Source organism: Parambassis ranga, chromosome 10 (genome assembly GCF_900634625.1).
Source record: "Parambassis ranga chromosome 10, fParRan2.1, whole genome shotgun sequence".
Taxonomy (NCBI): Eukaryota; Metazoa; Chordata; class Actinopteri; family Ambassidae; genus Parambassis; species Parambassis ranga.
The window spans coordinates 589,129-611,256 of record NC_041031.1 but is presented as its reverse complement, the minus strand read 5'-3'; positions in this window follow the sequence as shown (position 1 = coordinate 611,256).

Genomic DNA, 22,128 nt, shown 5'->3' with positions numbered 1-22,128 from the left:
GCTCCCAGAAGGCTACTGTACAGACTGAGGACGTAGGGGCCAGGTCCCACCGGGCCAGGCTCCAGACTGAGACTACGTTGACATTTCATGGCATTCAATTTACAGGTTTACTGGATATTGTACAAGGTTAACCAGCCTGAGGATACAAAAGCATCCACTGGGTTTCAAATGCATTCAAAAATAAATAACATTTATACAAAATGTATAAAACTTGTCACCAAAAAAACCCATTATAATAATGTGTGAAATTGAACCACAGCCAAATTTCAGCTTCAACTCAGAATATTTCTTCATGATCATGTTTCATGTCAATTACAAATATACAGATATAAGCTGTTTACACATAAACGCTCCTATAAAAACAAACCTTATCTCACTCGCAGCCCGAAGCCATCTGACAAAAATGCAGTATGTATTTGGAGCATTTGGCTAATATGCAGGTTTCCTATATATGCAGAATAAAAGTGAAGAAGCGTTTTCTAGAGGTTGTAAAAATACAAATAGTTCATATGTATAGCATGTAGAACTGTCAGCACACTGATGTCAGCTTTGGCCATGATTAAAGGTAATGGCATGAGCTAACTATAGCAGAAGGTACGTAGACAATTCTTTTCCCCTTTCTGTCTGCATCACATGTTATTCTAAACTCAGTATGTTGTGTTAGTATTGACTGAAGTTTAGACACTTTTTCCACTTGGGGAGATGTAAACAGGAAGCATTGCCTAATGTAGCCATGGATTTATTGATTCATGATGGTTTACAGTGTAATGCCTCATGTTTAGCATAGATATTTGTTTTGATTTGCCAAGCTGACCATTAAATGCACGCTGACTTTGCTATTAGTGTCTCCTGTTTGTACCTGACCCATGGAGTTAGAGACCATCAGCGCTGGATTACTGTGACAGTGAAGAAAATCTAAGAACACCATGGACAACAAGCCAGTTCTGTAGTTAGGAGGCCTCAGATGTTCTTGCACAGGGAGAGTTGGCTTCATAAGTTGTAGATAAGGAGAAAGCAGACTGAGGGTTGAGTACGCTAAAAGAAAGACAGGAGATGAGAAAGGAGAAAACAGGAGGCCGACGGCAGAGGCATGCAAAACCAAAAGCTAGTTCTGTGTCGGGAGGAGGAGGGGGAGAGGAGGCCCAGTAAATCAGCCAGCCTCTTGTCAACACCTCCCACCAGCTTCCCCCCAGGGACTTCTGAAGCCACTGAGCTGAGAATAACAAATGGCCGTCATTGGCCAGGCAAAAAGCTGTGATTATAATTATCACATCCCACACTGACCTTGCATAAACCTTAATCCTTCTCCAATGGAGCATTTAAATAGGCTGCCAACAGCGACAGAGATGAGGAGTGAGGAGGGGGAGAGGGAGGGCAGGAGAAGGGGGACGCAGGGAAGAGTGGAACGGGAGCCGAGACAGATGTAAAGACAAGGAAGTGGAAAGGAAAAGGGAGGCAAGAGGGTGGAAGAAGGGTGAAGCCAGTCGTAAAGAGAAGGCAAGAGGTCAAACTGGCTGGAGAAGAATTGAAGAGGTGAAGCAGGGACTGTGTAAGGGGGGTCAGTGATTGCAGTGGTTCACTAGCACACCTGGAGGATCAGCAGCTGAACACAAGAAGTAATGAGGAGGTGAGACTGCAAGTCCACAGGCACGAGGAGCACATTCCAAGGCTTCAACCACCACAACACAATGAGGAAACTCAGAGAGAAATTTAGAGAGCACGCTGGTCTGGAGGCTCATATGGGTGTCAAACGCTACTAATTAAAATGTATTTAACTGAACTGATCCTGGGGCTCGGTCCTGAGAAGACCTGCGTGAGAGTGCCCTGGGTTCTGGGGACAAACACATTTACTGTAACTGATGATTGCTAGAACACTCACCCTGCTCCAGAGGCTCGTCCTGATGAAGACTACAGTGCAGTCCCCTAGCCTGGATCCTAGGATCCATCTGCAACCCTGGTGCCTCATCCTGGGAGAGCTGACTACATCCGTAGTCTGGCAAATAGAGAGGGAAATCAATAAGTACACTAAAAACTCTAACCTGCTTTTCCTGAACAAAAGTCTCCATGGATGAAAAGCCTTCCCTGGTAACATCTGTTCCTCTGTTGTGAAATGTCCGGTATAACTCAACCATATATTTTCCCATGCCTAAGTCTAACCCAGGTTAAAAACCAAACTAAATGAAGGTGAAGTGAGGCCCGTTACACTACAGAAAGCCTGATGTTCAGATTTTACTGAGTTGACTTTTGTTTGTTCAGCATCAGACTGTGATACCAAGCACAGTAAAGCCTGTGGTGTTACATCCAGCTAATCTATTAATCCTCCCGTCTCCTGTGACGTCTTATTCTGCCAAAATTCCCTTAATTACAAAACATGACTCTGGGCTCTGGTTTTATAGGCTGCTGAGGTCAATAAATGCAGTATGTCTCAGCCTGGAAGTCTCAGATCAGGGCAGAAGTCAGAACGAGTGGATCATGGACACACACAAGCAGCAGAAACAGAACAGGTACATTTTACAAACCATGCTTATCATCTCCAGTTCATTTAATCAAAGACACCTTGTGTCCACAATGGTGGACAGCTGCTGTTACCCCCCCTCAGCACTAGATGGAGTAAAACTGAGGTACCATTACTGCAGTCACATAACAGTACAGCGAAATTATTGGTGCTTCAGGTCTTATGCATTCTACATACACAGATATAACATGAATATGTTATATGGGAGCTCAGTGTCAGTCTGTCTCTCCTCTCCTTATGCCATAAAGCTAACTGACTGTTTAGACAGGGAAGCTGACACTGCCCATGTTTAGCTTCTCTGTGATTAGGGTTTACAGCGACTGTTTGGGCTTTTGGTCTAGTTTCTGTGCGCTGTGAACAGAACTGCGAGCTTACTACCCAGCTCCAAAAAACAAAACCTAGTGCACATATTACCAGGAACAGGACTGGCCATTAGATGAGTGAAACAACACTCCTCTCCTTCCCTCTCTCTCTCTGGGTGGATGCATGTGAGAGAGGTCAAGCCTCGCGGAGGTCAGAGGTCAAGTGGTTTGACCTGAAGGTCAATTGAGTGGAGTTGCCCTCGTTCCTACAAAATTTCACACACACACACACACACTTAACATACACACCTTGATAGGTTATGTAGCATGGAGAGCTGAATGTGTGTGGCTGTGTGTCTGGACATGAATGGCCACAACTGTCTTTTGTGCCTAATATTAAAATGAGAATTTTTTTAGCTTTTGCCAATGCTGCTAGTTTTTTCACATGGTAACCCTTTTTGAGTAAGTTTTTTTTCCACACACCCCCCACCTACTGTCGTCCCTCCTTAGCTTTGCAGAGGGAGTGTCACAGACAAATGGTTTAAAAATGATGATTATTTATATCGTTATTATTATTATTTATATTATTATTATTATCAGCATAGTTGCAGAAGTGCAGCCTGGTCATTTGACCGTCCATTGAGTGTTTATTGAATTGATTAAATGAAATAAACTATAAAGTGGATTTATTATTGTGATTCAATGGAAGTGCAATCACAGTCAGATAGTGTAAAGCAGGCCTGGATTAAATTAACTAACTACTCACACTGCTTGAAATTACACTCACACACAATTACACAATGGACCCTGTAACATTCTGTTAGCACATGCACACATGCATGCAGTGCATGCACATAAACATGCACACACTCTGCTCTCCTCCCAGACACACACACACAGATATGAGCAGTCCTGGACACAGTGCAGGCCACCAGTGCTGTGCTCCCAATCCATAAATCATAATGTTTCAGCAAAAGCAGAATTTCATTTCCCTGCGGCGTCTTATCAGGCTGAGGAGGGATATACAGCCCATCACCGTGCTCGTTTATTATCTCTGTGAATAGGCTGTGGCAGGGATAGGGCTATAACCTGGTGGAAGCAGGCAAGAGACTGGATTAGACTATTAACTGGAATAGCATATCAGGGTTAAGTCTATTACCTAAAGCACCAGTATCATGCTCCTCTCCAGATATTCACTATCCAGATGCAGCCATGGAATAGTTCCTTTCATTTGTCCCATTATTATATATTCTCTCTCTCTCACTACTGATTTGCACAGTTGAGTGAATTGGTGTCCCTGAAAACCCACCCTGGTCCTGACCTGAAGCCCTGCCTTGCTACAGTATCGGCTTGTCACTCGTGCCAAGGCTTATTATTACCTACCTGTGGCTAAAAGCCACATTATATTTACAGGAATATTTTCCTGTTACCTGGACATTAGAAGCACTGATTGTAGAACCACATGATAACAGACTTGGAGTAAAAGGTCTGCTTGGTCCTGCTCACCGACTGCTACAGATCCAAGGAGGCTGCAACTAATGCTAACCCCACTAATGTGGAAGAATGTGAAATATCAGAGAAGAGCAAGTGCATCAATAAGAGTAGGTGGAGCAGCAAAGGCAACACTGGGCCACCACAGAGGGAAATACACCAATAACAGGACAGGCCTCTCTTCCAAGTTAAACAACCTTTAGGTCCAGTTTAAGGTGCAGAATACAGTGGTGGAGCTCTCAATGATGTGTTCAACAGCTCCATCATGGTGCTCTGAGGGCCATCACTACTGTCCTTGTGTCAATGAAGTCTCAAGCATCAGCCCTGTTTGGGAGGCAGAGCATTCCAGTCCTGAGCTCCGGCCTCTGTGCCTGGATAACAGTCTACATTGACCGTTGCAGAGTACTGATGATCCTATGCATTATATTTGAGACTAAAATGAATAAATATTCACCATACACTAAATCTATGAATATGGGGTGTCCTGTCTGTTTCCTATTTCAGTCATGAAAGGCTGTCTATCAGCTAACTACAATGTTTCATTATTTTTAATTCCAATGCATTAGCTCAACGGCAAGGCTGCCCTAACTCCTAAAAATCTGAGGCTGCACAAAAATCAATAACTCCTATTTGATAACATTTCAGGCAAATCGGTGCCATCATGAGCCCGCCGACAAAATGTTGAGCCGACGTAAAATCTACAAATCAATTCTGTAAACGGTCTGGAGATGTGCAGCACAGCAGTGCGGTGATATTATACGCTAAGAATGAATACCCATCACAACAATTTGTTAATCCTCCTCAGATTTCCCCTCCTGCTGAGTTTGACATTAGTTTGACATCAGTGTGCTGAGATGGAAGTCAGCAGGCAGCTGATGGGACATTTTCACAGAGCAGGACACACCTTTATCTTCACATAATTACATTCTTGGTATTTTCACTGTTTTAATTTCAAGAGATTTATCTATTTATCTATCTCACTGTATCGCTCCCTCTGACACATATGTAAGCTACATTTTTAATGCTTTATATTACACCTCATACTGTTATTCCTTATAACCGTCTTTGATGTGAAATCCATATCATGCTGTAGGAGATTCAGCAGTAAAAAGATACCGCTTCAGCTTATTCCTATACTTCAGTTTGTCTTGTGGAATTAACACTAAAAACATAAGGGAGTTTTATGTGGAAGAGTGAACTGTTATAGCGGATATTTACTCAATGTACTCACATTACTCTGAAAAATAAGAAGATGAGACATAGACTAACAAATAAACTTCCCCCTGTCTTTTCATTTTGCTTTGTTCCCCAGACTGTTTTCTGCATGGTAAAGTAATCACTTTCTATACTGCGTAACAAAACCCGTGTGTTGGAGGTTACTGCTGCTAAAGCAGTGCACCTTGGCCATATTTGTAGGGACTATACCCCATGCTTGTCTTACTATCATCTTAGGTCAAAGTTATTGTATCTTCTTGTAGCTGAACAACATTAGTGCTGAGCAATCAGCTGCCTGAGAGGAAGTTAGCTGTGTTTTAGGTGTGCCATTGGTATCTGACTTCTGATTGGGTGAACTCAACAAGTTGATGAAGATTCTCAGTCATCCAGGTCATCATACGTAGAGAAGATTGAAGCAAGGGGTCTGGACTTGTAGAGTTCTCTGGTTCACCCGAAGGATAAGACTGACAACACAGCATGTGATATATGCAGTCCAGTGAGTGATCTGTACATTGGAGAAACTAAACAACCACTCCACAGAAGAATGGCTCAGCACAGGAGAGCCACCTCCTCAGGACAAGACTCAGCTGTTCACCTCCACCTCAGAGACAAAGGACACTCCTTTGAGGACAACAATGTTCACATTTTAGACAGGGAGGACAGGTGGTATGAAAGAGGAGTCAAGGAAGCATCTATGTTGGGCAGCAGTGGCTCAGTGGTATAGCAGGGTGCTCCATGGTTCGATCCCAACTCCTCCCTAGTCACTGTTGTGTGTCCTTGGGCAAGGCACTTTACCTGCATAGCCTCCAGTGTACTCACTGTGTATGGCACTCTTTGCTGGGCTGCCATAAGCAATTTCCCCATTGTGGGACTAATAAAGGTTTCTTAATTAATGTTAAGCTGGAAGAACCTTCCCTTAACAGAGTCGGTGGCCTCAGACATCACCCACTGATGTCTGCAAGCACATATAAACCATGTTTCCCACCAAACAGTTAGAACTGATGAAGCTGCTTGGATGAGCAGGACACGTCTTCCAGAAAACTCTACAAGTCCAGACGCCTTGCTTCAATCTTCTCTACGAAAGATTCAACAACAGGATTTCCCCAGAGGAGCTGGAGGAAGTGTCTGGTGAGAGGGAAGTCTAAGTCTAAGCGGTTGAAGACGGATGGATGGAAAAAAAAAATGAATCTGGCCTAGAATGGTACAGGTCCATGTTATTGATTCATTCAACTCTCAATCAGATTCTATATCTGATGCAGCCACTGATGTTTTGGCAAAAGATTTTTGCTAGCTGTCTATATACATGTGACTGTACAGGACAACCAGCAGGAATACAGGCTGATCAGCTACCATTTTCAAATGGAATTCAAACTAAGCAGCGTGATCACTTAGCATAAATTCACTAATGAATACAATGGACTAAGTAATAAGGCTTCTGGTAGCAACTCACCGTCAAGGTGAGTCTCAGACCAACACTATCCCTAAAGTCCTGGTCCTATTTGGTGTTTGTGCAGCATGATCCAGCTGCAGATGGAATTACCACACAGTCCATAAAGCACTCTACTTCTGAGAGGCGCCTGGTGGAATTTGAGCTTGTGTTAAAGACAAAACACAACTGTGGTGTAGTAGGATTGAGCATTTAAAAATGCTTTGCTACTCATTTTGTCAGTGTCTGACAGAATTTCAACTCTTAGATGAGTACTCATATATATATACATAACCAAATGAATGAGCAATTACTGTATTTCCTACTGAACAGAAAATATAAATATCACATCTTGGGGTGAACTGTCCCTTTAAATGTGCTCCCAGTGTAAGCAATAGCAAACAAATTCTTGCTTATTATCCACCCAATGCCTTGTTGCTTTCTATCTGTCTCATAGTCAATATTGTGTGTGTTGTTTATTAAGACCTTCAGATTTACTACAAGAAGCTCGGCAGATTTCTTCATGTTCATTGAGCAATTTATTCATTGAAGGCGAAAGATTTCATCCTGAATACTCATCCACACTAACCTGTTATTTAAACCATTTGGGAATACAGTGGAATGGTTCTGGTGTGTACCTCTCACCACCGACACAAACATATGAACATGATCTAAGATGAGAGATGAGACGTTGCCTCATTGACCTGCATGGATACCCCGACTGACTGGTCATCAGCCTAAGAGGAGGAGACATCTCCACCTCTGACAGCTGATTGGCTGTCTGAGGCTCCTAAGGATGCAGCCATGCGTTGGATTGGCTGCACGCCTCTCAGCCAAACTGACATGCTAATGTCATTGAAGCAGACAGTGATAATGTCATTCCAGGTGGATAATGAATTTTGACTAGGCTGAGAAAGTTGGATTATTGCTGTGATAATGAATCAGGATGATGAAAGTGCAGCTACAGGAGATGATCAGCTCTGACAACTCAGCAATGAATGACTTTATTATTTTCTATCTTAATCTAACCTTTTCCTCTAAATTGTCTCCTTTAATCTAACCTTTATTTAAGGAGCCAGGCATTTAAGGAGGAATTGTGATTCAGAGTGACAGCCTGCTGTTACATTACAACCAGAGGCCTGGCAGCAAGGACTACAATATAATACTGTATGAGGAATATCTGGATGGAAACTCATTCTGATTACAATCATATTAGCATGTAAACTGAGCGCCTATCACAACACATCATTTTCAAATCAAAAGAGCAAATCATTTTTTTTATACATTTCTAAAGAAATATACACAAAAGAAGTTAATTTAAGTTTAATTCAGGTGAAGTTTGTTACGCAGAACCATTGGTTATTTTCTTCAAAGGGATATGTAAAAGGTTATTGAATTACTCAGTGAGTCAGCCAGATTTGGAAAGTAAACACACGCCCCTTTCTCTCGGAGCTCACCCCGAAGCCACGCCTCCAATCACATGGACATCACCTGAAGACGAGCTGCGGTCTGTGCCTTCGGCCATCATGCATCATCCAGCCAATACTCCTACAGGGTCCACCCGGAGGATTGGCTGATGTTTGTAGTGTTTTATAGCTTCAGATGATTCATATTCTTCGTTTTAATGAGAAACTGTAACTAATTGGTTGCTATCGGATTGTAAAGAGAAGTTACACTAATTTAACCAAAAGTGCATCAGAATCAAATCTCCTACCCTACCTTTAAACTCATACCCGAGTATTCTAGATGGGGGACTTAGTATTGCACATTTTTTTTTTTTTTTTTCTTTTTGCCACAATTTTGGCAAATTATGGCAAGGTAAAAAAGTGATATGTTGTTCATCTGAGTTTGTATTTTCCTAATACTAGGACCCACTCTGATCACATGATTTTGTTTTTGCTTAGACATAGTGCTAAACGAGGGAGCAATATGAAGTTGACTGTAAGGAGCAGAAAAAGAGATTTAGTCCCAGTAGTAGATTAGGTTAACATTTGTAACATAAACATATTAAAACTACTACTAATGCACAGACCACGAGCCACTTCACAGCATTCTCATTTTTGATCCGGCACATTCAATGGACAGCAGCAGAGCCCATATAAATGTTCCAAATGCTGGTGTGCTGTAGGCAAAATTGACCCTACAGGGACTCCTCCCATGGAACGTCTACAAGCCAATCATAGCTTAGCAACCAACTGGGGTCTGGCAAGCTTTCAAGCAAGCTAACAATATTAATACTAATACCATAATGTGTATATCAGACGAGCGTTAGCCACAAGGTTTGGGGGATAAAATCAGAATCAGAAATACTTTATTAATCAGGGGAGTTTAAAATTCAAATTAACAGCACCTCAACTCTGGTGGGACACAAAACCTGATGTTTTCAATAATACAAATGATTTGTGCTCTGTCTTCACCTACTACCAGTGTAACAACAGTCAATACGTTGCCGCTGCCGGTGTACATTAGCTCTAGCGACCACTAGTGATAAATTGGTACAGACTTTATTTTTGTCCTCCTGGGCTTGTGCCACTCCTGGGGAAAACTCGTACAAGACTGTTCTGTAGCTCTTGCCTTTATAAGGTCCAGTGTGTACACAGGTCCCACAATGTGTGCACATAATCCTGGCAAGCTAACTAAAAAGCGGGATAAGCTAATAGTTCAATCAGTAGTTCATTCTATAGCCATCGTTATCTGTTGTTATTGCAATCATTGCATGAATCGGGCATGTCTGTCTGTGGCTAGCATTGCTGACAGGTTGGCCTATGGTGCATGTGTGAAAGCTTGCCAGGCCTAGCAACAGTAACTAAGGAAAAAGGAAAAAAAAAAGGAAAAAGGAGGGCTGGATTTCCATAAGGTCAATGACATTTGCTTTGAGAAGAAAAGGAAATTCATCTGAACTCAGTTTAAAACGGATTCATTTGTTTTTTTTTCTATCTTGCTACAATGACATGAACAGGAAGAGGACATGCTCCGACAGGTTCTCTGTACACATTGGCTTCGGTATTAGTTGAAAAAGTACAACATTGATTGACTTGCTTTTGGAGCACGCCCCCAGAGGCTGCTGGGGGAACTGCAGCTTTTGACACGTCTAGATGGGCTTCAGAGAAAGAAAGAGCTCCCTGGATTCATGAACAACAACAGGTTTCTGCCTGTGTTTATTAGAGAATTTCTACATTGGACACATGGTTACAGTGAATAATTGTTTGGCGTAGGTAGAAAACTCTGAAGATCAGCATTGGAAGTTGGAGACAGCACTTTAAAACTACATTAAATTATAGCAAATTCATCCTAGAAGCACACTTTACACACCTACTGTATAACTCCACAGCCTGCAAGCAGCACTGACATGAACAGTGTCTAAGATTAAAGTTATTTCCACAGAGTTAGAGGCCATATCCATAATAGCTACCACCATTATACACCTGTCCAGAGGACAGCCTGCTCTCAGCTAAAGCCATCTCTTATGTGCTGATTCAGTCCAACAGCCGGCTGTTTGTAGCCGTTACAGGGTTCTGATGTGATGGTGGGTGTTTGTGACAAGGCCCAGAAAGGCCGCAGCTCCCATTGAGATGCAGATCTGCGCTAATTAATTCTCATGTTTCAGGGAATTAAACATTATTGTGGAGAAAAGAGCACACTGCTGGGAGCGGCTTTAATATGTTGGCCAGATAAAAGGAGGAGTGTGTTCCTCTGTGACGGACATACATTTATTCACATTTCCCCTAGCCAATTTCATTTCAATGTAAAATGAGGAGATGAGGTTAGGGAGCATGGAGAGGAGAGTTAGCTAATAGAAAACAATGGCCAGTGTTTTATTCTCTGGAGGCTATTCTGCCGTTGTCAGCGCTCTCTCTCCCTGGCTGCACAATGCTCAGAGACAAAGAGAGAGCAGCAGGGCCAAGTGCCTCTTCTAAAACACACAGCAGCTTATTAACCCCAGCATGCACACACACGCACACACACGGAGCACCGCGGCGGGCTGCACAGCCGTATCAGGCAGTAATATATTGAGGTTATATTCAGGTTGTAATGGTGTTATTAAAGCAACAAGCTCAGGCTGAATAGAGAGAAAATCCTATTTAAATAATTATAGAGGCCTGGGAGAGTGAGAGTGTGTTATGAGAAGCAGAGATACAGAGACCGCGTCCTGCATATGTTCAAATACAATAGTGTGTGTGTGTGTGTGTGTGTGTGTGTGTGTGTGTGCCCTTGGCTTACTAATGTGTAGTAATTGACTCTGCTAATAGTGATTGCCAGCTAATTTTATTGCTGCTTTTCGTCAGCCTTGGCCTTAATTAGAATGTATTGCAGCTACATTCTCTCCTACCAGACCTCTTAAGAAATAATTATTCCCACATGTAATTATGCAGTCACATTGTTGCCAAATTGATAGTCCCCCTGAAGATCACGTTAAAAGGAATTATTAAAATCCAATGCAAGTTTATTTTCTTAACACTCACACATCATAACAAGTCTCCTCTCAGTGTATTATCAGACGAAGTATTAATGCAGTAAATTAGGTATTTATAGGCAGGAAAAGTAACAGTGGACTATATAGATTTTGTAAGTTTCTCTGACCAAACAGGGATGAATGTCTACTTTTAGTGGCGATTGCTCTGTATGCGGTTGTATAGTTAGTGTGTTTACAGTAACGTACTGGAGGCTTCAAGCTCTGTGTAGACCCATCAGCGTGCTGTGAGGAAGTGCTGGTAGTTAGTTGTGTGTCAGCAGAGGTTTCTACACAGATGCAATGCAGAAGCATTCATCTAGCTTTCAACATCATATTTCATCTAACTAAACTATTCTACACTAATTCATACAACGTTTTTTACACAAACCCATTGTTTTACTTAGAGGACGTATTATCATTAAAGATGTTTGTCTTTATGTTTCTGTATTTGTTTATGTGAAAGGCAGATGCATGTCCAATTAGTGTAGTAATTAACTGCTTTATAATTGAATGTAATTAATGTAACATAATCAAATGTAATTAATGTTGTGTAACATTTATCTAGCTGCCTGATCGGCTACTAAACATTTTTAATGCTGCCTATAATTATTTATAGGAAGCTACTTTTTGTAGGTGTTAGATTTTTTTTGTAAAATGTGAAAAGAAAAATTGTAATTCATGTCCAATATATTTTTATAGATTTCTGCTTACTGAATGATTTGGGCCTGGTCTACAGGTCCATAATTTAATTTTTCTCTGGATATCACATTTATAAAAGTCATGTTAGAAATACCTGACTCTAAAACCCCGTGGTAAAAATGGTGACAGTTACCTGGGTCTCTTGGAGCAATCCTCTGAGGCGAACAAAAAGTGGTCTCAGGGAATGAACCCACTGTTCTTGCACAGACATTCAACGCATTAAAGAGGCCAACCACAGGTTGACAGTAGCCTGCTTAGATCCACCAAAACAACACTTTAACTGTCCACCTCCTTATTTCTAACACTGCTCCTTAGCCGCACTGGTTGCTGAGGGCAGAAGTGCACAGGGACTAGTGGATCCCAGTGCTACCTTATGGACTTGGATTCTAGGAAAGTATCGGTATGGTTTATTAAGTTAGATTGTTTGTTTTTGTTTTGGTTTTAAAATAATAAAATGACATACTGGCAGATTTTCATCCCGCCCATCTACCTGTTCTACATGCCGACATTGCATGTTGCAGGAGGCGGTCACTCTCCTTACACTTATGATCCACAACTGGATCATAAGTGGCCTCTGGTCCCAGTGGTCCCCATGTGTATCCATGCACTATAATTGTTTAGTTCCATATAATATCAGAAGACAGATGTAAGGTTTGGGTTCTTGTTTCAGTTATGTGTTAAGTTAGTTTCTTACCTTTAGAACTTGTTTTTAAAGTGGTCTGTGGAGTCTGGTGAAGTCTGAACCCCCAGCAGACATGCAGGCCTGGCCCCTGAGAGTCCACACTGATCTGCTTTAGGTAAATGAATTTCATCTCTGATATGGAGACTGATAGTCAACCATCAGCAAGGCCACAGAGGGGTACACTGATGATCCTCATCTTAAGTATCATCTTAGTGTATACACCTGACAGGTCTTTTTAAAGCCCTGTCAGGGGCTGGCCGTCCCAGTCTGCTTCTGGTCTTCTTCAGTTGTCTGTTGGGTTCAGTCAGCTCTGTAGTAATGATGTTTTTCTTTTTTTGTGGATTAGCAGAGCATCCCGACACTTTCTACTTCACAGGAAATCTGAGAAAATGGGTCCATTCCAATTTGTAGCCTTCAGGGTGTGTGTGTTTGGTCCCAGTGTGCCCATGGTGTAGCAGAGAGGAGACAAATGTGTGTTTAAGCAGCGGAAATTCTGTGTATTTGTGTGCACATGTAACAGCTCATGTGTGTGTGCGTGCACGCTGATAGACATCAGAGAGCCAGATAGCTGAAGGCTGAAGGCATTAAGAGAGGAGAGGAGGACATTAATCTAAAGAAAATTAAAATCTGGATCGGTGCGTTTAGGATGGAGAGCGACCGCCACTTCTGATAAGAAGTGGTTAAGGAGAGCACAGATTTAGATAAATGGGCAGGAGAGAGGAGAGAGAAGAGAGAGGGAGGAGAGCCAGAGGGAAGGAGAAGAGGAAAAGTAGATGATGAGGAGAGTGCAGAGAGGGATGAAGGGAGGAGGAGAGAAGAGGAGAGAAGAGGAGAGGAGAGGAGAGGAGAGGAGAGGAGAGGAGAGGAGAGGAGGAGAGGAGAGGAGAGGAGAGGAGAGGAGAGGAGAGGAGGAGAGGAGATTGTCCACCTAATCACTGTTTGTGTGTGTGTGTTTGTTTGTTTGTTTGTTTGTTTGTGCGTGTGTGTGTGTGTGTGTGCCTCTGTGTGTGTGCCTGTGTGTGTGCCTCTGTGTGTTTGTGTGTGTGTCTGTGTGTGCCTCTGTGTGTGCCTCTGTGTGTGTGTGTAAGTGTGTGTGTGTCTGTGTGTGCCTGTGTGTGTGTGTGTAAGTGTGTGTGTGTCTGTGTGTGCCTGTGTGTGTAAGTGTGTGTGTGTCTGTGTGTGCCTCTGTTATGCAGCACATGTAGATAGCAGTGGCTCTGTGGTCTTGAGCATCAATAACATCAGGTTATCTGGAATATGGTCTGGTCTCTCACACACACACACACACACTCCTGCTCTCAGTGAGTGATAGCGGTGCCACAGAGGTGGCTGTCTGAGGTTAGCGGCGCTGTGCTCAACAGAATGTTGTAGATTTAGGGCTGTGGCCAGTAGACAAGATGTGGAGCAGATGTAGCTGCAGCCTCTGCTGTCCACTGACTGCAATGCATGGCCTTTAACATGGAGAGGATCAGGCAGGGGAGACAGGCTCTGTCCTGTTACCATCCTTCATTTAGTGGTTTACTTGATTACAAAACACTGGAGATAACTGCTTCCTGGTCCCTTAGTTATATATGTCCAGTAAATCCACGGTGTTTCTCAGTTTTCATGACATCATTTGATGTCAATTTGTACAAAGAAATAACATAACAATATAAACCGACCACTTTAATAGCAAAGGTAGGGTTGTGTAATACAACTGTTTATAGAAATGACCTTTGTTCTAATCTATGGTTCTGAAGTGGCTACAAAAAGAAATCAAATATACATGTATAACAGATTCAATCAAATCAAAGTATTACTTGTTCTGTACCTTTCTATCGGTTATAGGTCTATCTTTTTTTGCATGTTTTCCTCACACTCAAGCTGATCTCTTCTAAGTATCGGGGCACACTGTCATTTGGGATATCTAGCTCACAGTCTGCAGCTCCTGCTGAGCAATGAATGGACTCCATCTATCTGACACCTATTTAACACCACATTCAATGCTCTGGCCATTTCTTCAGTAAGAAACCCCTCTATAATGGATGGTGGGAGCAGTCAGGTACTCTAAATGTGTGTTTGTCAGGTGGCCTGACGACTTTAGCCACACACATGTACACACACTGTCAGTCAGTAGCCAGTCAATCACTCAGAACAAGGCTTTGAAGCCTGGAGTCAGGCCTGGTGGACCATGTGAAAGAGTGATTATGTGTGAGGCTCTGTGTGTGTTTGTGTGAGTGTCAGAGTGATGCGTGCAGTTGTATCAAAAGAATGGCCATCAGTGGGAAGAGCCAACCGGCTGCTGCTGGGCTTTACAACAGGACTATGAGGATAATCCAGAGACACACACACACTGGAACATTTCCACGGACTGATACCTGGTATTCTTACATTTGAAATGTAAATGTTTCCCACATATATCCAGTGTAGTTCTGTACGGCCTGTGATTGTGACTCAGGATGGGAAAGAGTGCAGAAACAGTGTTTTCCTACGAAGCTTGTGCTTCATGTATTTGGTGCATGTGGTTCCTGTGCTCAGATACTTTGCAAAGAATTTTCAAACTGCTTTTTAAAACTCCACATAATCGTTAGCAGAATGGTCCGATATCATTCTTGTGACAATATGCCCCTATGAGTGTATCACAGGTCACTGAAAGCTTGGGCCCATTATGACTTTGTCAGTGACAGTGAATCAACAGGAAGCCAGCAGAGCTGCTGCAGGCCAGGCTGAGCGCCGTGTGCCAGGGACGCTCATGTGAGCTGGGAATCACACCGCGGAGGTGATGAGCTGTGTTAAGCAGGTATTTGGCGGTGTGCAGGTGATTTCCAGTGATAGGGTTAAGGTTGGCTAGCTTTCCATTAGCCTGGACAGCCTTCAGTCACCTTCACTCTCACCCTTCCTCAGGCCATACATTAGCATTCACTCCATCTCTGCTGTGTGTTGTCCTTCTGTTATGTTGCCTCTGTGTTTGTATATGTGTGTATGTGTGTGTCTGAGAGACAGAGGGAGAAAGCATAAGTATTAATCTCCTCAATATTGTCTCCATGAAATTGACATTTGACAGTAATTGTGTTGCTACAGCGATACGATCCTTCCCGTGCTCTGATTGGATGAGGATATTACACACACACACACAGACACACACACACTATGACCGGTCACACTTTCTGCTGGTTAATGGCACAAATGTAACAGCAAACCAAATCTCCACAGCTCTGGATGGAGAGATGGCGGATTTGAAGCAGGATGTAGTTTAGAAGTAAAGAACTTGTGTTATTCATTGTCCTGTGAAATATGTTTTGCTTCTTTGCTTATTGTTTAATTCCATTGTTAGCCTGTCATAGTGGTCATCATCTATTCGAAAGGAGCTTTTGAAACCTTCACACACACTCACTTTATTGTGGGAGTTCACTCAGAAATGGGCTAAATGCTAATGCTACCTGACACTGAGATGCATCTGAAGCTCTTGCCATTGTTGATAAAGCTGCTATTGCTTGGCCTAGTCTTTAAAGCTTCTGTAAGCCAACCTAGATGTTACACTGCTTCCCTTGACAAAGAAGTCTTAAACTCACACCACATGTAGGCATGACATGACTTTTTAAAACATAAATAAAAGCTATGTGTTACACTATAACCAGTTTTTAGCAATTTAAGACACATACAGACTGTAGTCCCTGAACTGCAGCTGCCACATTTTGCGGTGGAGACTGATTAAAAAATGCACTTGGCTTCGATTGAACCCATACAGCCCGCTTCCATTAGTTCCACATGCTTCACCTTCAAGCGTAACAGACATGCTCCCATGCTGAGCAAGTTCCACCTTTCCTTCCCAGACATGATTCCATTTGTTTCACACGCCGGTATTTGGAAATGTTTCCTTGTTTTGCTGTGCTTGTGTGAGATTCCCGCTTCATCATCACCTCAGTGACAGAACAGTGTTCTGTTCCATCCCACAAGGTGGAAAACACCAACCAACCAACAACTGTGTCTGAAAGCTGCTGACAATTACTCTGTCATTATTTTCTGTCAACTGTGTGTTTAAATAATCTTTTTCAGCAAATAACGAAGCTGCATGTTACTAGTCAGTTTCCATTTGCTTAAATTAAGTGGCTTTGAAAACAAATGCAGCAAAACCTGACAATTACTTTCTGTCTTTGTCTGTCTCCATGTTTCCTTCCACCTCTAAGCACCTTGGACAGGACCTACAGCCATCCCACCGCTGATTAAACCTAATAATTAGCTCTGTGTGTGTGTGTGTGATTTTTATCATAGTTTTGAGGACATCCTATTCTTCTCCAATCATCAGCCACCTCCCTGTGGGCAAACACTAATTAAAATCAATAGTCTCCTCAGACTGACACTGAAGGTTCAGCTACAATGAAGCAACTGACACACAATCATCTTCAAAATCCACTGCTTTCACAGGGAGTCCAAGAAACACATGTTCTGATATAGGCAGCACAGACACAAAAAGATGCTGTTCAAATCTCACTGTTCCTGAGAGTCAGCATAAATCAGGCCGGGTTTAGACGCTGAAGTCTCTGTTAGCCTGGCAGGGTGAGGAGATGAGGGAGGCAGGCGGGGGAAGAGGTAGAAGGTCACAAGGACCTTGTTGACCTGAAGATGTGCTCCAAGATAAACACAAAAACCTTTTGTGTAGACACAACAGGCAGAAGTACTGCAGTATATCGAGCGCTGCTAAAAATACACAGTACACTGAATAGAGACTGTCTACACCTATAGCAGCCATGTGTGCACTTAAGACTCAATTCAAGCTGGTGGGCTAATCTTTAATATTTGAATATTTATCTCAAGGGAGGACACATTTGTTAGGCCAGTACACATTTTCACATCACTTAACACACATATATAGAGTGTCTGCCTATGTGTGTGTATAGTAGAATGAGATTGTGTAATCCACCACCCTGGTATGAAACAGCTGGCACCAACACACTACGTTTGCTGCACACAGATGAAAACAACATTACACAATGTAAAGTGGCCACAAATGCTAACAGGAGGGAATACAATGGGTAAAGAAACCTACTGAGCAATGGCCGGTTAACAGTCAGTACAACCAATAGTATTGGCTACTCAGCATACACACCACTGTTTGCTGGCCTCTGGCACCGAGTGTGTAAAACTGGTGTGTTAATAGTGGGATGGTTGTCGGTGATAGCAGTGTAGCAGTGTTTAGCCACATCCCACATATTAGCAGCTGCTTTCTATCCATCCATCACACACAGCCAAGGTGCCTGGAACACACCACCAAATAGACACATTCATCAAAGCCTCTGAAGATGGCAACGCACACACTCTTTGATACACACAGCACCTCAGCCAGACCTACAGTAAGTGCTTCTGTGGGGTAGCAGTCAGAGCAACACACACATAGTCCCACACACCCGCTCTAATAGTGTTGTGCTTGACAGAGTTGTATGTGATGAATTGTATGTCTCTTCCAGACTTCTCAAAGTTAATTTTCTAAAGACTGCTGCCCATTGGAGAGGAGAGGAGATGATAGGAGACTGGTCAGTGTGTGTGTGAGCAGGATGAGATGTCAGTATCATTCAGCTGGCTCTCTGTCTGAGGCCTGTAGCCTGTGGGTGGAGGCTTTACTGTATACAGACCATTTTCTATCACCAAATGAATTCAAGTGAGTGTTTACTCGAGGTAGAGGACCGGGGTGGGCTCAAACTGCAGAGGTGCGATTTGTAGTAGCTTTGTTAATGATGTGACTGTATAGAAGCTAATTTCATGATCATATGCTGCTTTGATTACACATATCTGTGATTACTGAAACACCTTGTGTTCATTTTCACCATACCAGATCATCATGCGCTCAAGTCACTTTATTCTGGTATTTAATCAGGCGTTCAATCATCTTGTGTTTATTGTTTATTGATCTATTTTGTATTTTCTTTCTTCTTGCTGTTTCTCATGCTGTTGCTGCTGTAACACCTGCAGGGAACTAATAAAGGATGATCTTATTCAGAGAAGATCATCATCAGAAACATCACTTCACTCTGACGGATAAATCACAGCCTATGTGACAATCCTGCTGCACCAAAGTCATGATTAGCCAAAGTGCCGGCTGTTTTATGTTATATCTGTTTATAGCAGTATCCAAGAGCTTTGCCCACACTTTGCTTTTCATGGACTAAACCAGCTGCTGCCACCACACGCTTCACTGTGGAGACTGTGGAGAAGGAGGAGAGCTGCTGTTCAACATGGAGCTTTCAGTGCTGTAGTTTATGGATGACAACTGCAACAAGACTAAACAACAGAGAAAATAAAGGGTATTGTATTAAAATAAAGCTGCTATAAAAATATCCAAAGAAACTAAAGAGAGCAAAATTCCAAGGAAGCAACCTGCTTAAAAAAAACAGGAAATAACAAGACGACATAAAAAAGAACCTGTGGCATTCAGCCAAGGAATCCAAGGAGGAAGGAGGGCACACGTCACAGGGACTAAATGCACCAGCTGAGGGTAACGAGACGCAGGTGGAGCCAAAGATGGCGGGGCGGGAGGTCAGAGGAGGATCGGGGAGGAGAGGAAGAAAGGGGTCAGCAAAAAGAAAGGAAAAGGAAAAAGTAAGAATGTTGATGAATCGGGATTGAAGGAACTCCTCTTCTTCACTTTATTAAATTAGGATGCCTAATGCTGGCCACCTATCATTTCCCACTCTCTCCTAAACACGTACACATTTCATGACAATTAGCTAGCTCGCTTGCTGTATGTGTGTGTGACAAAGTGCTGCCATTATCCCCCCTGACAAAAACCTCTCTGAGGGCAATTTCTAGAAATTATTTCAACAATGGAGCACGCCAAATGTCAGCATTCACTAATTATGTTTATGCTAATTGTTAATTAGTGTCTTAATGGGATGATCTTAATTAACAAAAGGTTTGCGACTGCTGCTGGCACCGCGGCTGCCATAAAGGAGATGTAATGGCTGAACGGTGCTTGATGAACATTTATTGGGCATTTTAACTGCAGTGCTTGTCGTTTAATTCTATGATGGATAGAACGGATGAGCGGAGTAGATGTGGAGAGGAGGCCTGGCACAGTGCAGTGGTGTGTACACGCAGGTGTGGGCCAGGTGTATCCAGAGATAGCATAGCCTGTCAGTCTAACAGCTGAAGCCTCTGGTCAGGGAGCCAGTACCTGGGCAGACACTGGGCAGAGGGGTTGCATTAAAGAAAAAGCCTGGGAACAAAACTCCATGTCATTCTGTAAGTGTAGTGTAACCTTCCCAGCTCAGATATAAATCTGCCCGGGTTTGACCCCTCATCTGATGATGACATTATTCTGTTTCTGGAACGGAGCTACTGATCCTGTCCTACAATATGGTTGCTCTGCCACATGCTCCATGTTTGGCCACTGTCCTGGAATCTTGGAGACGTTTGCTCATGAAGCTGGCCACTGATGCTACGTTGATGTGCTGGTAGAATGACCTGTGCAACCTCCCTGCACAGACATGCTTCAGATCCAGGACCTAGAGGCTGCTGTAAGGCGGCCCCTCTAATCAGCCCTGAACTTTCCTTTTCATGTCTTCCTCCTTCCAGCTGCTGTTCTTTCTCTTGACTCTGCTAGAGTTCTGTGTGTTTAATGCCTATTGTTTCCACCTAATTGAACTGGTGTACATCTATGATGTTGAGTCAATCAGAATGAACCCTGCAACTTTAAGGACCACTGATCATTTTAGCTCCTGGACGTCTTCACTTCTGGGGCTGTTTCTGCCTCATCGCCCTGAGGCCTAAAGTTCCCCTCTGTTCAGTATTTGCAGACCCCTTTAATCCACACAAGTCCATTGTCTGGGTTTGTCGACATGTTTTGCTTATCCTTATTTTACTCTCTGGCTCTCCTGCCAGGTTTTTATGATTATGTACTTGAATAAACCTGTAGTTCATGTAGTGATGCATTAGAAACAGTGAACTGAAGTCAATTGTTTGTGTTGTATCACAGAATTTTCAACTTTGGTGACTCCTAGTGGTGAGATTAAAACCGAGAGTGAATGGTGTCAGGAGTCTTTTGTGTTTCTATAGTGTTCATGTGTGTGTCTTTATTATGGTCAGCTGTCTCTGCCGTGGCGTTGATAGACCCGTGGCTTGTGTTTTACTGTGTGTGTGATTGTGGTGGTTGGGGTCATAAACAGCAGAGTGGATACATTGTGTTGTGGAGATAAAAGATTCCAGTGGACAGATCAATAGGCCATATCAGCCTGCTGTTAAATTACTGATAACACTATTTGCTTTATTTGCTTTTTTCTGCTGCAGCACACATGCCGCATGTCTGTGCCTGCAGCTCTGATGTTATACCTGACAGCCGTGCATCTTCATGTGCACGTGTGCCTGTGTTCGGCCCATGTCCTCAGAAGCATGATAAAATGTGGAAAACCTGCAAAGTGACAAGTTTTCTTGGTCCTAAAGCTTTTATTACAGTTTAATTGTCTGAATGAGATATGATATTTCATATTATAGTCCCTGTGTTCAGTGGTCTACTTTCATTTTGGGGTTGCAGTGGCCCCATCCACACAGCTGCGGCCTTTATTACCCGTACTTTGGCCTTCATTGTTGACAGAACGTTCCGGTGATATTGACTTGTAGCGGAACACATTTGCAACATTAGCTATATAAGCCATATATAAGCCAGCAGCACTATACGAGATGATGTTGTTTGATGCAGGTTTTAAACTGAAAACAAACTGTGTTGTGTGCTAGTGTGTGCTAATAACTAGTTTTTAGTCACCTGTTCAGTCTGTAGCAACACTGACGGCTATCACTGTAATTCAGTGGAGAAAGTCAAATGTCCAGTTCTCTTTGTGTTTCATTTGGTGCACATGCTCCTTCACTCAGGTGGCAGCACAGCTGCTGCTGCTTTGATAGGCACAAACAGTTTGTTCAGACCCTTACACTTAGATTCCTTATCACCTTTTTCCTGCTAAAGTTTTGATCAGCGTCTCTTCCTCGTTAGTATCAGGTTCATTTATCTGATCACCTATATAGGATTATGGGATAAATGACACACTCCAGGCTCTGCATAAAAACAGAAACATGTCTGCTGATTTGATTTGTCGTTGTGGAGCACAGTGTTTTAGTGTATCTGTAGCACATGGACAGCTCCTGTGCAGCAGCCAGGGCTGAATAATGACTGTTATTGGTTTCAGTTATTTTTAAGGTGCTGTGTTTCACACTGGGTTCTTTTTTTGGCCGAACCGTGTCTTACCTGTTTTAGGTTTCTACCACAGAGCCCTGTGGACAGGCATTTCATATCAACCAATGGTTCATAGATACTCATGTATATGTTCAAACTTTTCTACAGGGTCTGAACTTTACACTCAAAGACTCCAGAACATGCCATGA